At 46.1% G+C, this 14,766-nt stretch overlaps 1 pseudogene; it reads right to left on the reverse strand.

Annotated features, from left to right (window-relative positions):
- Nucleotides 1–1,110: 1,110 nt before the first annotated feature.
- On the reverse strand, nucleotides 1,111–7,308 carry LOC119343096 (annotated as a pseudogene).
- Between the last annotated feature and the right edge of the window lie 7,458 nt (nucleotides 7,309–14,766).

The following is a 14,766-nucleotide window of genomic DNA, read 5'->3' on the forward strand; positions in this document are numbered from 1 at the left end:
GATTGTGGTAAACTAAAAAGAAAAGACTCAAATCATACAAGATGCTCCAAGCAAAACACATATCATGTGGTGAATAAAAATATAGCTCCAAGTAAAGTTACCGATGGAAGTAGACGAAAGAGGGGATGCCTTCCGGGGCATCCCCAAGCTTTGGCTTTTTGGTGTCCTTAGATTATTTTGGGGGTGCCATGGGCATCCCCAAGCTTAGGCTCTTGCCACTCCTTGTTCCATAATCCATCAAAATCTTTCACCCAAAACTTGAAAACTTCACAACACAAAACTCAACAGAAATCTCGTGAGCTCCGTTAGCAAAAGAAAACAAAAGACCACTTAAAGTTACTGTAATGAACTCATTATTTATTTATATTGGTGTTAAACCTAGTGTATTACAACTTCTCTAGGGTTTATAAACTATTTTACTAGCCATAGATTCATCAAAATAAGCAAACAACACACGAGAAACAGAATCAGTCAAAATCAGAACAGTCTGTAGTAATCTGTAACTAACGCAAACTTATTGAACTCCACAAAATCATCCAAACTAGGACGACCTAGGCAATTTGTTTATTGATCAGAAGCAACTGGAATCACTGTTTGATCACGTTCTGGTGATTTTTAACAATTTTTTTCGTGAACAGAAAGTTTCTGGAAATTACAGCAAGATCAAATAACTATCTTCCAAGAAGATCCTATAGGTTTAACTTGGCACAAACACTAATTAAAACATAAAAACACATCTAACCAGAGGCTAGATCAAAGATTTTTTCCTAAACAGAAGCAAAAGCAAAAAAAACTAAAAATAAAAATTGGGTTGCCTCCCAACAAGCGCTATCGTTTAACGCCCCTAGCTAGGCATAAAAGCAAGGATATATCTAGGTATTACCATCTTTGGTAGGCAATTCTTCAATGAGACATCTATATTCCTTAGAAATTTCTTTCTTTTTAGTAATTATCAAACTTTTAGGCACAAGATCGAAAAATTCATTCGTAGCAAAGGGTTCCTTAATGATAGCAAAAAGATTGGGATGAATACTTATAGATTTAAGATCCGCAGTTTCCTTACTAGAGGATTCACCCTTATTTTTAGGAACATACATAAGCTTGGCAATTTTAGTAGGAGGACTTGGAGTATTCTTTATGGAATAAAAAGCGGTTCCCAAGTTGGTAATGATACCCTCAAGTTTATCGATTCTAGTGGAATCTTGATTTATTATCTCATTAACTATGGGTTCCTTCTCCTTAATATTTTTCAAAGTTACTCCTACCTTAGATCCATATTGGGTAATTTGGTTGTGGATCTTTTTATCTAGATTTTCAATTAACTCTATGGTAGCAACTTTATTTTCAAGAATTTCAAGTCTTTGCATTACATGCTCCAAAGTTAACATAGTTCCATTAACCAAAAGAGGTGGTGAGCCAAATAAATCTATCATAGCATTATAAGAGTCAAAAGTGTGGCTACCCAAGAAATTTCCTCTGATAATGGTATCAAGGATATATCTATACCAAGGATTAGCACCTACATAAAAATTGCGCAGAAGAACTGAAGTAGATTGCTTCCTGGTAGATCTATTTTGAGCATTGAAATTCTATACCAAGCGTCTTTTAGATTTTCTCCCTCCCTTTGTTTAAAATTTAGAACTTCATTCTCAGGAGACAACGGAGAAGATATAAGACTAGCCATGACGACAGGGCAAGCAAACGAAAAAGAGGCGAACGAAAAAGAGAGGGCGAATAAAATGGCAAGGGTGAAGTGGGGGATAGGAAAATGAGAGGCAAATGGCAAATAATGTAATGTGGGAGATAAGGGATTGTGATGGGTACTTGGTATGTTGACTTCTGCGTAGACTCCCCGGCAACGGCGCCAGAAATTCTTCTTGCTACCTCTTGAGCACTGCGTTGGATTTCCTTGAAGAGGAAAGGATGATGCAGCTTAGTAGCGTAAGTATTTCACTAAGTTTTTGAGAACCAAGGTATCAATCCAGTAGGAGGCTACGCGCGAGTCCCTCGTACATGCACAAAGCAAATAACTCCTCGCAACCAACGCGATAAGGGGTTGTCAATCCCTTCACGGTCACTTACGAGAGTGTGATCCGATAGATATGATAGGATAATATTTTTGGTATTTTTGTGATAAAGATGCAAAGTAAAATAAAAGCAAAGCAATAATAAAGTGATGGAAGATTGATATGATGAGAATAGACCCGGGGGCCATAGATTTCACTAGTGGCTTCTCTCAAGAGCATAAGTATTCTATGGTGGGTGAACAAATTACTGTTGAGCAATTGACAGAATTGAGCATAGTTATGAGAATACCTAGGTATGATCATGTATATAGGCATCACGTCCGAGACAAGTAGACCGACTCCTGCCTGCATCTACTACTATTACTCCACTCATCGACCGCTATCCAACATGCATCTAGAGTATTAAGTTCAAGAAAACAGAGTAACGCCTTAAGCAAGATGACATGATGTAGAGGGAAAATTCATGCAATATGATAAAAACCCCATCTTGTTATCCTCGATGGCAACAATACAATACGTGCCTTGCTGCCCCTGCTGTCACTGGGAAAGGACACTTCAAGATTGAACCCAAAGCTAAACACTTCTCCCATTGCAAGAAAGATCAATCTAGTAGACCAAACCAAACTGTAAATTCGAAGAGACTAGCAAAGATAACCAATCATACATAAAAGAATTCAGAAAAGATTCAAATATTGTTCATAGATAATCTTGATCATAAACCCACAATTCATTGGTCTCAACAAACACACCATAAAAGGAAGATTACATCGAATAGATCTCCACAAGAGAGGGCGAGAACATTGTATTGAGATCCAAAAAAGAGAGAAGAAGCCATCTAGCTACTAACTATGGACCCGAAGGTCTGAGGTAAACTATTCACACTTCATCGGAGAGGCTATGGTGTTGATGTAGAAGCCCTCCGTGATGGATGCCCCCTCCGGCAGAGCTCCGGAACAGGCCCCAAGATGGGATCTCGTGGGTACAGAAGGTTGCGGCAGTGGAATTAGGTTTTTGGCTCCATATCTGATCGTTTGGGGGTACGTAGGTATATATAGGAGGAAGGAGTACGTCGGTGGAGCAACAGGGGGCCCACGAGGGTGGAGGGCACGCCCTGGGGGGGTGGGCGTGCCCCCCTACCTCGTGCCTTCCTCCTTTCTTTCTTGACGTAGGGTCCAAGTCTCCTGGATCATAATCTTCCTAAAAATCACGTTCCCGAAGGTTTCATTCCGTTTGGACTCCGTTTGATATTCCTTTTCTGCAATACTCTGAAATAGGCAAAAAAACAACAATTCTGGGTTGGGCCTCTGGTTAATAGGTTAGTCCCAAAATAATATAAAAGTGGAAAATAAAGCCCAATATTGTCCAAAACAGTAGATAATATAGCATGGAGCAATCAAAAATTATAGATACGTTGGAGACGTATCAAGCAACAGTACATAATCAGTATTCTGTACTTGACACATAGGGTGAGCACTAGATATTCAGTTCTTTAGTCACATAGTACCCGACCAAACCGTACCGATTGCATAACTTATATGCTTACATATACCAGCATACCTAACCAACATCAAACCCAAAATATTGTTAACTTATATGCTGAAACATATAATAGCATACCTAACTAAAGATTACCAGCAGCTTCCTCCTCCTTCAGCAAATGTGCCCATCTTCACTTCTACAGAAATTTGAGGCGGCGTGAGCGGCGCACCACACACGTAGAAGTCTTCATCTTGACCGCCGTCCTGTTCGATAGCTGCGCCACCTGATCCTGAGCCACCTCCTCTGCTTCCACCTTCACTATGTCAGGGAGGAGGGGAAGGAGCTCGACGTCGATGGGCATTGTCTTACCACCCTCGACGGCGACCGGCGCTACCATCTGCACGGCATGGTGGTGGAGCGGTACATCCACCACCTTGCGTGCTGAACAGGGGAGTCGCTCAGCGTGGCCTCTCGCATTGCCCAGACGAGGAGGACAGCCGGCGGGATACCACGGCAATCGGCGAAGGCGCGCTTCTTCTCGTCGTCGGTGAGGACTTTGACGAGGCCACGCGCGTGGTTGACCAACATCTCTGTGCTGGGGAACCAGGCGCACACCTCCATCAACTGCGCACGCCACACCTCGTCATCGCCGGCGAGCTCAATCATCGCTTGCTGCCAGCCGAGGCTTCTCTCCATAGAGGCGGCTGCAGCGGTCGCCGGCGAGCGTTTCTCGATCTACTGTAGGTGGGGATAACAGGGGAGTCCGAACCGGCGCCCGTGGGAGGTGGGTGAGTGCGTGGTGGGGAGGAGAGTGGTACAGATACTTATTTAATGGAATTTAGGACGTGGGGAGGGGAAATGTACATTATTCTTTCTACCTCCCGCCCCGGTCATAACACAGTAAATAATTGAAGCAAGTATTCTACTCTTCTTCCTTCTCCACTTTTCTACACATGATAAAAGACAAGATAAGTTAATGAATGATAAAAAATTAATAATCCACAATGCATACAAATACTTACTTCTGATTTAGTTTGCATTTCTTGCTACGTCTAGTGTGTCCTAGCAATTTGCAAGCGCCGCACCGGGTTTTCAACTCATCAAAACAGAGTGGTCTACAATTTTTCGAGACGGGGTGTCTCTCATCTACCTTTGTTGCACCTTTGCTTGACACTTTCATAGGATCTTTAAAAGCAATCATGTTGCCTTCACCATCGTCCACATATTCAACTCCGCACTTACTGATGTCATTTGTTTGCTTGATCAAATTTTCCTATAGCAGATCATACTCATGACTCTTAGCTATCACAACCTTCAAACTCTCCTATAACTGATCCCACAAAGCAGGGTGTTTGCATGTCGCATGCATAGCTTCTGACGCTAACAAACTCACCTGGCTATATTTCATTCTTTCCCCTGCCCCAGTCCAACCAAATCCCAACAGATCGCTTGTGCGCCTCGCGGGCAGTCCCAACCTTGCTTCTTTCGTGAACCGAACAAGAACTAAACACTTTGATATTTTAGATATGTTCAAGTGCTCTAGTACATGGAATATGTGCTTGCAAGGTAGACCCTTTCGAATCATTCTTCTGCAGCTACACCTTATAGTTTCTACGGAATTTACTGGTTTATACTCCACCCAAAAATGGCGCTTCCGGTTATTCTTCCAGGTCACGATGTACTAGTATAATCCGTCTCCCAGCTTAATTTCTACAATCTCCATGCCGCCATTTTTTCTAAGATCATCTTGCAACATATAGAAGTTTGCTGGAGTGAAGACGTGAGAAGCAGCTATCTCAAGTTCCCTCGAGCTAGTAACTGGCACCGGTAAACTCTGTGAGGCCGTGCAGTCATCTCGTGCCTCGTTTTCACGGATACGCACAACGGCGTTCTCATAGTGCAAAATCATATCCACCAGGGTCATTTCACCGTCTAGGTGGAGGTGAAGGCATGAGTTCAGGCTTTCACTCTGCTGGTTGCTTTTCATGCCCAGCCAAAACCACTCTGTTAGATAAGCCACGGCCCACAGTATCCTCTTCTTATACATCGTCTCAACCATGTTACAGTTTTTTCCGACTGCCATCTTTTGGAAAATGCGTGCCATCTCTCCTCAAACGTGGCCGTGGACGTGCTGTAGTACATAAGAGTTCGGAACTCCTTCAAGGACTTGTGACTGAGGTGAATCTTCATATTTTTTCTATATGCCACGTACATATACGGTGCCACACGTCTGGCAAGACTTCGCGAATTGCCTTAATCATCGCAGCGTCGGCGTCCGTGATTACACTCTTTGGCATCTTTTGACACATGGACCTCAAAAAAGTCTGCAGCAGCCACACGTATGTCTCTTCGGTCTCGTCCGAGACTATGGCACAACCAAAAACAGTGGTCCTTCAGTGATTGTTAAGACCAACAAAAGGTATAAATGGCATACCATAGCGGTTCATCTTGTACGTGTTGTCAAATACAAGCACATCGCCGAAGTCCTCATAGTCATGACGAGACTGGGAGTCGCACCAGAACATCCTATTCAAATGTCCTTCCTTATCTAGCTTGTACTCGAAAAATAAGCTAGGATCCCTCTGTTTCCTACTGGCCATGATGCCTATGGTTGTGGCAGCATCACCTTTTGAAAGCAGCTTCCTCTTCTCCCTGGCACAAAGGTTGTATATTTCACGCCTGGTAAAACCAACACCTCCGTACCATACATGTTTGCTGATGAAGGAATCCATCATGTCGTGAATTCTAATCCCTGCAGCTCCCATGGAGATTATCTCATACTTCTGGTACTTTTTGTGTGGGACCAAAGAAAAGGTACCTCGTCCGGTCCTGCCAACATATGGCTATGCTTGTCCTCAAAACATTCAACATACCAAACCCCATGCTTTTGATCAAGCTTGACAGTCAGGTGCTATTGGCAAAAGCAGCGTGTCTCGGCTCTGAGCCTACGACTGTGTCCTTCCTCGGTTAGCAACTTGCTGTCACGTTTCCCTTGTCTGGAACAAACAAACCGCCTATAACGATATGATGTGACGGTTTTGCTATACCTGACCTTATTCTTTCTAATGCTGAAACCATTATCTCCAGCATAGATGTTGTAGAAATCATACGCAGCATCATGAGACGTAAAAGTCATTTCCATTATCTGCATGAACATATCCCTCTTATCATCTGCACTGGCAGTATCTTGGACATTCTTTGCCCCATCAACTTGTGTCACCTACACAATCATACCACAGCCATGAAAACAGTTTTCTATGGTTTAACATTACTTCCATAGAACATTGATTACACACATACCTCACTCATGATGACCGACGACTGCGACTCCCCAGAATCAGGTGGATCTAATGATTCGTCGTTAAGGCCTGTCTCCGCGTCGGATTCACCGTAATAGTCATACGCAATATGACATTCGGAAATGAGCTGAAAAATACAAAACAAATACATAATTACTTATTATATAATATTCCAGAAGAAATCCAATTTGCATGCCAACAAAAATTTTCACTTCCGTACCTGACTATGCAATCTTCATTCGAGAGCTCCGAGTTGTTTTCCTGATCATCATCAAGCTCATCGATCTATAAATTTTCAACACAAAGATTTAATGTTGTCGGATGCCACCAAAAAATTACAACATGACAATGCCACTCACATTAAGATCGTCCCATTCGTTCCCATTCTCTAACCGATCTCCATGATCTGAATTTTCATCATCTGACCAATCTTCTATCCAGTCTTTCATCAATTCTCCAAACTCCATGTCTACCATGATATCAGTTAACTCCTCGTCCGCCATTTCCTACAACAAATAATATGTATCATCACATGTGCAAACATTATCAATGATGAAATATACAACACATAGCACATGATCACGAATGTTATGTAAACAACCCCAACCGAGGCCGTTCAGATCTGCCAAACCTAGTAAGGAAGATGGCCACGGCACCCATCGTGATCACTTTCAATTGCGAGGAACTGCACGATCTCAAAACCTAGCTAGATCTGTGATTACCTCTGCCGTCGGATACCTAGGTTAGCCGCCACATCAAATAACGATAGAGGTGGTGCGCACAGCCGACGGCAACCGACGTTGTGTGAACCCTAGAGTGAAGAAACCCGGATCATGAGGAGCAGAACTACCAGAACAAGATCCATGATCGCCTGCGCCGCCGGGTAACTAGGTTACCCGCCCCGCTATGTTAACCACTACCACTCGCGGCGGTAGTTCTTTAGATGTTGCCACGAGCGAGACTAGAGGAGGGACGCGGGATGTGGTACCTGTGCGCGCTCGTTGGAGATTCACGACGTTGCCGCGCCCGTTGTCCGACGAGATCATCGGCGATGAGATAGCCGCCGATGGAGATCTACTACGTGACTTATGGAGTTGCGTCAATGCTCGCAAGATTGATGGAGCTGCGTGAATGATTGGATTCGGCAGGTCTTACATGGACGTGGGGTCGTGTGATGTTTTTTTGGACCAGGGTATTGTACGTATACGGTTTGGGTTATACATGGCTAGACAGGGCGTGGATCTGGGCTACGGCGGGCCAGGAAAAAAATAAACTCACCGGGTCAACAATACCCCTCCGAAATTAGGTTAGGGGGAGCACCGGAGCAGGGCTCGCCGCCGCCGCCGTTCCTGAGAGAAGAAAAGCTCCACGGGCCATTCCTTCCCAAGGCCGAAACAAATCCCCTCCTGACCACCATGATGGCGCCGTCCATCGCCGATATCCTAGAAGTGCTGCCCGAGGAAATCTTCCTCCGCCTCCCCAATGCCGAAGACCTCGCCCTCGCCTCCGCCGCCTGCCCCTCCTTCCGCCGCATCATCGCCCACCATGCCTTCTTGCGCCGCTACCGGGCCCTCCACCCGCCGCCTCTCATCGGCATTCTATACAATGAGAAAGCCTTCGTCCCAGCACAGCCGCCGCACCCCTCCGCCGTCACTGCCCGCGCCTTTGCGGGCTTCGATTTCTCTTGCTCCTCCTTCCTCTCCTCCACCGCCGGCCATACCTGGAGTCCAATTGACTTCTCTGACGGACGTGTCCTCATGGCCGGCATCCTGGTCAGAAATTTTGTTGGTAGACGCATCCTCATGGGCTTCACGGTGTGCGACCCAGTGCACCGTTGCTATATCATGCTACCGGCCATCCCCATTGAACTGAACGCGCTGGTCCATAAATGGGAACTCCTCGAAGTGGAGACTTTCCTTGCTCCCGGTGAGGACAAGAAGGACCCCTTGTCATTCAGGGTGATATATTCGACGGTGAAATCTAATAGCCGACGGACCATCGGGTACTACCGTAATAGCCGACGGTAGTTATAATGGTCGTCGGTTAGTGTCAACTCACGAGTATTACTACTAATACCCGACGGTATACTAGAATGCCCGAGTGTGAAAATCCACCCCTCTGTTATCCAACTTAATGCCCGACGGTTGATCGTAAAGCCCGACGGTTTTTCCTACACCCACGGGGATTACATGTAATGCCCGACATGTTTCCCTACACCCACGGGGATTACATGTAATCCCCGACGGTTAATTGTAATGCCCGACGATTTTTGGTACACCCTCAGGGATTACATGTAATGCCCGACGGTTTTTGCCACACCCACGGGGATTACATGTAATGCCCGACAGTGAAATTTAATAGCCGAAGGTGAAAACAAAACTCCCACCTATGAGAGGACATGGCCGACGGTAGATATGTGCATCTCGGTTATTTGAGAAAATACCCGATGGTGTATAGTGATAACCGGCGGTTGACTTTCCCTCTCGATGATATGTTTCAATGGACAACATATGTAGAATGACCGATGTTATATTCCAGATAATTCAGTATAAGAAGATTCCATGAACTAACATCTAGCATTGCTATTGTAAGCGAGTGCATTATGTTCTTTTTCACAATTAATATGTAGGATGCTTAAAAATTGGTACATGATAATACAAATATGATGTTTAAAAAAATTGCACTTACAAAAGTACTAGTTTGATAATTTCTTAGTCATGTACTTCTGTAACTTGGCTTGTACGTATCTTTAGTTTTTCTAATAAATGCAACTTTGTCTAGAAGGACCCCGATCTTTACGTATATTAATTATTAAATGCAAATGTGTCGTGAAGTATTAACTACATCTTGAATTATAACGAGGATGAGTGTTGTTTTTTTAATTAAGAAAGTGGAATGCTATGCATACGATCCTATACGTACATATGATCCTTTTTGTCCGAAGCAGTGCAACCATTCTTTTTCCTCCTAACCAAGAAAGTAAAAGGGAGGCATCACCCTTTCTACAAAGAGTCTGCCACTTGGAGCCACAGAGGCCTTACCGTTTCAAAGTGCTGCCGTCCCCTGCATCGGTGAGGCTATGTTCATACAATATGAACCTGTATGTATTTTTCATCACCATTTTAGGTCCTTAGTAAACACGTACGGATGGTCATGAAGTACTAGTACTATTGTGACTTATAACAAGCCCGAGTTCCGTATTTCAAAACTAAAAAAGACACTACTAGAAAAAGGGCTATAGATGGGATTGATACTAATGGCGCACCAGACAAGCGGTGCACCATTAGTATATACTAATGGCGCACCACCTACCGATACGCCATTAGAGTTGAAACTACTAATGGCGCACCTGGCCCCGGGTGCGCCATTAGTATCAAAAAAAAATTTAACTAGTGCGCCTGTACAAACATACTGATGGCGCATCCAGACACAGTGCGCCATTACTAGTTGTAGCACCTGCCGGAAAGTGCGCCACTAATGTTGTTTTTTTTGCAAAACTACTAATGGTGCACTGTTCCACCGTGCGCCATTACTAGTTTAAACTAGTAATGGCGCGCTATGGGACAATGCGCCATTAGTATTTTTTTTGCAAAACTACTAATGGCGCACCACCAGGGGGTGCGCCATTAGTAACCTGGATTACTAATGGTGCATTTAGAGTTGGTGCGCCATTAGTAAGTGGGCAGCAACAAGATATTTTGGACAGCCTCTCCTACCCACACTCACTTTCTCCCCACTTCATTCTCTCCACCTCCTCCTTGTCTCGGGTGCCTCCTCTTTTTCACCTCATTTCCACCATAGATTCATTCAATTTAAGTGGTTAAATTACCTTGTTTTGATAGGTAAGTAAGGGGGGAAGCTATATTTATGTTGTTCTCCCTACAACAGTGTGCACATGCACTTTTTATGGCCTAGTTAGATCTATGTATGTTCGTGGTGTTGCATATGTTTGTGGTGTTGCATATGTGTTTGTGTTTGGAGGAGTACCGGTATTTGAAATTCGATAGTTGCCAATATTTTGCCGGAATGCTGATTCATTTCCGTTTCGGCGAGAATTTTGGCATTAAGCATTCTTTTTGGTCCTATTTTTAGGGAAAGTCATGCCAAATTTTTTCTTGGTTCTAAAATATCGTTTTGCTCTACCCCGCAGGCGACCATGGTCCGCATGATGACCGAAGGCATCGTGAATAGGTTTTTGAGGTCCACGAAGGCCGAGATGCTTCAAAAGAACGAGATGGAGATAAGATGTCCGTGTCGAAGATGCAAGCTGAAGAGCCTTATTGTGGACCCGGAATCCAGGCAGGTGCGGGACCACCTGCTCTTGCATGGTTTCATGGATGGCTATCGGTGGAAAGGTGATGAAGATGACTACGAAGAAATGAGGAAGGGCAGCAAGACAACCACCGCGGCTCGGGCGGGCGAGAAGACGAAGAATCCCCAGGAGATGATCACGACGGTGATGCTGTACACAGTCATCATGTAGAAGATGCAGGACATGATGATGAGGAAGATGCCGGAGCAGTCGATGGGCATGATCATGAAGATGATGATGCCGGCGGAGCAGACGATGCTGGACCATCGATGGGCTAGGTGCAGGACCCTCATATTCAAGAGCTGCTTCTCAAGCAGACGGATAACACAAGAGCTGCCGCCCGAGAGAAAGCCAAGATGGATCAACTTGAGTTAGACGCGGTTACTCCATTGTATGAAGGATGCAGGCCCGAGGATACCCGCCTGAAAGTAACGCTCATGGCTCTGGAGATGAAGGTAAAACACAAAATGACCGACGCATGCTTCGACGAGAACATGTCATTCTGGCACGAACGTCTTCCCGAGGGGAACAAGTGCCCGACCAGTTTGGAGGAGGCGAAGAAAATCGTGTGTCCTCTGGATTTACCGCACGTGAAATACCATGTGTGCATGAACAATTGCATGATTTATCGGGACGAGCACGCGGAGTCTACCATATGTCCGGTGTGCGGCGTCACTCGATACAAGAAGAGGAAGAAAGCTCCTCGAAAAGTGGTGTGGTACTTTTCGATCACTCCTCGTCTGCAGCGGTATTTCGCGGACCCTAAGGTAGCAAAGCTCCTGCGTTGGCACGCGGATAGGGAGGAGAAGAAGCGAGAAGATGACGCAAATGATCCGGAGATAGATAAAAAAGACAAGATGCTGAGTCAGCCTAAGGATGCGAGCCAGTGGCAAGCGTTGAACTTCGAAGACCCGGAATTTGGGAATGATCCAAGGAACATCGTGCCGGGCACGAGCACCGATGGAGTCAATCCGTTTGGCAGCCAGAGAAGCACACATAGCACCTGGCCCGTGTTTGTGTGGATGTACAACCTTCCCCCTGGTTGTGCATGAAGAGGAAGTACATTCACATGAGTATGCTAATTGAAGGACCGAAACAACCAGGGAACGACATCAATCTGTATCTGGGGCTGCTGAAAGAGGAGCTTGACACGCTGTGGAAAACGCCAGCCAATACGTGGGACGCTGTAGAGAAAGAATATTTCCCTATGAGAGCCGCGCTGCTCACGACGGTGCATGACTATCACGGTTACGGATATGTCGCGGGGCAGGTGGTCAATGGATTTTCTGGATGCGTCAGGTGCATGGATGACACAACGTATCGCCAGCTAGATAGAGATCACGGGTCTTCGAAAACCGTGTTCATGGGACATCGAAGGTGGCTTCGCGACGATGACCCGTGGAGAAAACGCAAGGATCTGTTCGATGGTGAAACCGAACCCCGAGGACGCCCGCGTACGAGGAGCGGCGAGGAAATAGACGAGCTGTTGAAAAAATTGGAAAGACTGCCCACTGCCGGGAAAGAAGCAAAAGGCGCCAGAGCCGGGAAAGAAGCGAAAGGTGCCAGAGCCGCTGCTGAAGGTATGGAAAACAAGGTCTGTTTTCTGGGACTTGCCGTACTGGAAGATCCACTGTGTGCCTCATAGCCTTGATGTCATGCATATCACAAAGAACGTGTGCGAAATTCTGCTTGGTACCCTGCTCAACATGCCAGAGAGGACCAAAGATGGGCCGAAAGCAAGGGCAGACTTGAAATCAATGGGCATCAGGCAGGAGCTTCACGCTATATATGATGATCATGATGATGATGATGATGATGAGGCGAAGCAGGACACGGAAAGTCGTCACAAAGGCAAAAAGGCCAAGAAGACCGGAAATGACTACCCTCCCGCGTGCTTCACTCTAAGTCAGGAGGAGATCGAGCAGTTTTTCACCTGCCTCGTAGGAGTAAAACTTCCTTACGGTTACGCGGGGAAGATAAGCAGATACCTAGACCCAGCGAAGCTGAAGTTCAGCGGGATGAAGTCTCACGACTGTCACGTGCTGATGACGCAGATACTTCCAGTTGAAATCCGTGGGATCATGGACGCGCACGTCCGTGAAACCCTATTTGGCCTATGCAACTTTTTCGACGTCATCTCTCGGAAGTCTGTTGGCGTGAGGCAACTCAGAAGGCTACAGGAAGAGATCGTGGTGATACTATGCGAGCTTGAGATGTACTTCCCGCCCGCATTCTTCGACGTTATGGTGCATCTGCTGGTCCATATCGTGGACGATATCATCCAACTCGGGCCGACGTTCCTGCACAGCATGATGTCGTTCGAAAGGATGAATGGTGTCATCAAAGGATACGTTCGCAACATGTCACGTCCAGAGGGAAGCATAGCCAGGGGCTTTCTGACCGAAGAGTGCATCTCCTATTGCACGAATTATCTAGGCATCGAGAACCCCGTTGGTCTTCCCATCAACAGGCACCTCGGCAGGCTCGCTGGATGGGGTCACCGTGAGGGTCGTCGTGAAATGCATGTCGACTTCGAGGGTCGACTCGCCGACTTTGAAAGAGCAAACCTAGTCGCGCTACAACACATAGACGTGGTCGATCCTTGGGTGGTACAGCACAAAACCTTTATTAAGAAGACGTACAATGACCAAGGCCAACAGAGGACGGACGGAGATATACTCAAAGAGCACAACTCATGTTTCACGCGTTGGTTCAAGCAGAAGCTTCTATCGTACCGTTTACATGAGGATTCTTCCGTGGAAGAACAACTCATATTCGCCTTGTCACAGGGCGCCGAGCACAACCTGATGACCTATGAGGCGTACGATATCAACGGCTACACATTCTACACCGAGGCCAAGGACATGAAGAGCGATGGTTATCAGAACTCCGGGGTAACGATGGAATCCTACACCGGTAACGACAAGGACAGATACTACGGAAGGATCGAGGAGATCTGGGAGCTGAGCTATGCTGGAGAGAAGGTCCCGATGTTCCATGTCAGATGGGCCAAGAGCGTCCTAAAAGAAGACCGGTATTTCACCACCATGGTTATACCCAAAGCCAAATCCAAGACCGCGGGCGCAAACGTCACCGCGAAAAATGAGCCATGGGTACTGGCTTCCCAAGTGGACCAATGCTTCTTCATTACCGACCGGTCAAAGCCCAGTCGTGTTGTCGTGAGGAGAGGCAAAAGGAAGATCATCGGAATGGATGGAGTAGCCAATGAGCAAGACTTCGACAAGTACGGCGACCCGAGGATCGAACATGATGACGATGATGAAGTAGCAGCATACACCACAAGAAGAAGCAGGACCACCCTACCTAAAGGACGTCCATTCCACAGAAGAACTCCATTTGCGAAAAAGAAGGGCAACAAGATTGTGAACAGATAGCTAGCTAAGATCGATTGTATTTAAATCGTAGCCTTCATTTCTCGATTGTATTTCATGGGCACTTTTTGAACTATCATGAATATTTTTAAATTTCATGGACACTCGATCTCGATCCCCCTCCATCTCGATCGCTATCCCACCTCGCCAGATCCGGTCCCCCTCGCCGCCGAGCACCCCCCCCCCCGGTCCACCGGCCGCCGCCGCCGACCCCCCGCACCCTCGATTCCCCTACTCAACCGCCGCCGCCGACCCCC

This window comes from Triticum dicoccoides, unplaced genomic scaffold (genome assembly GCF_002162155.2).
Source record: "Triticum dicoccoides isolate Atlit2015 ecotype Zavitan unplaced genomic scaffold, WEW_v2.0 scaffold115528, whole genome shotgun sequence".
NCBI classification, from domain to species: Eukaryota; Viridiplantae; Streptophyta; class Magnoliopsida; order Poales; family Poaceae; genus Triticum; species Triticum dicoccoides.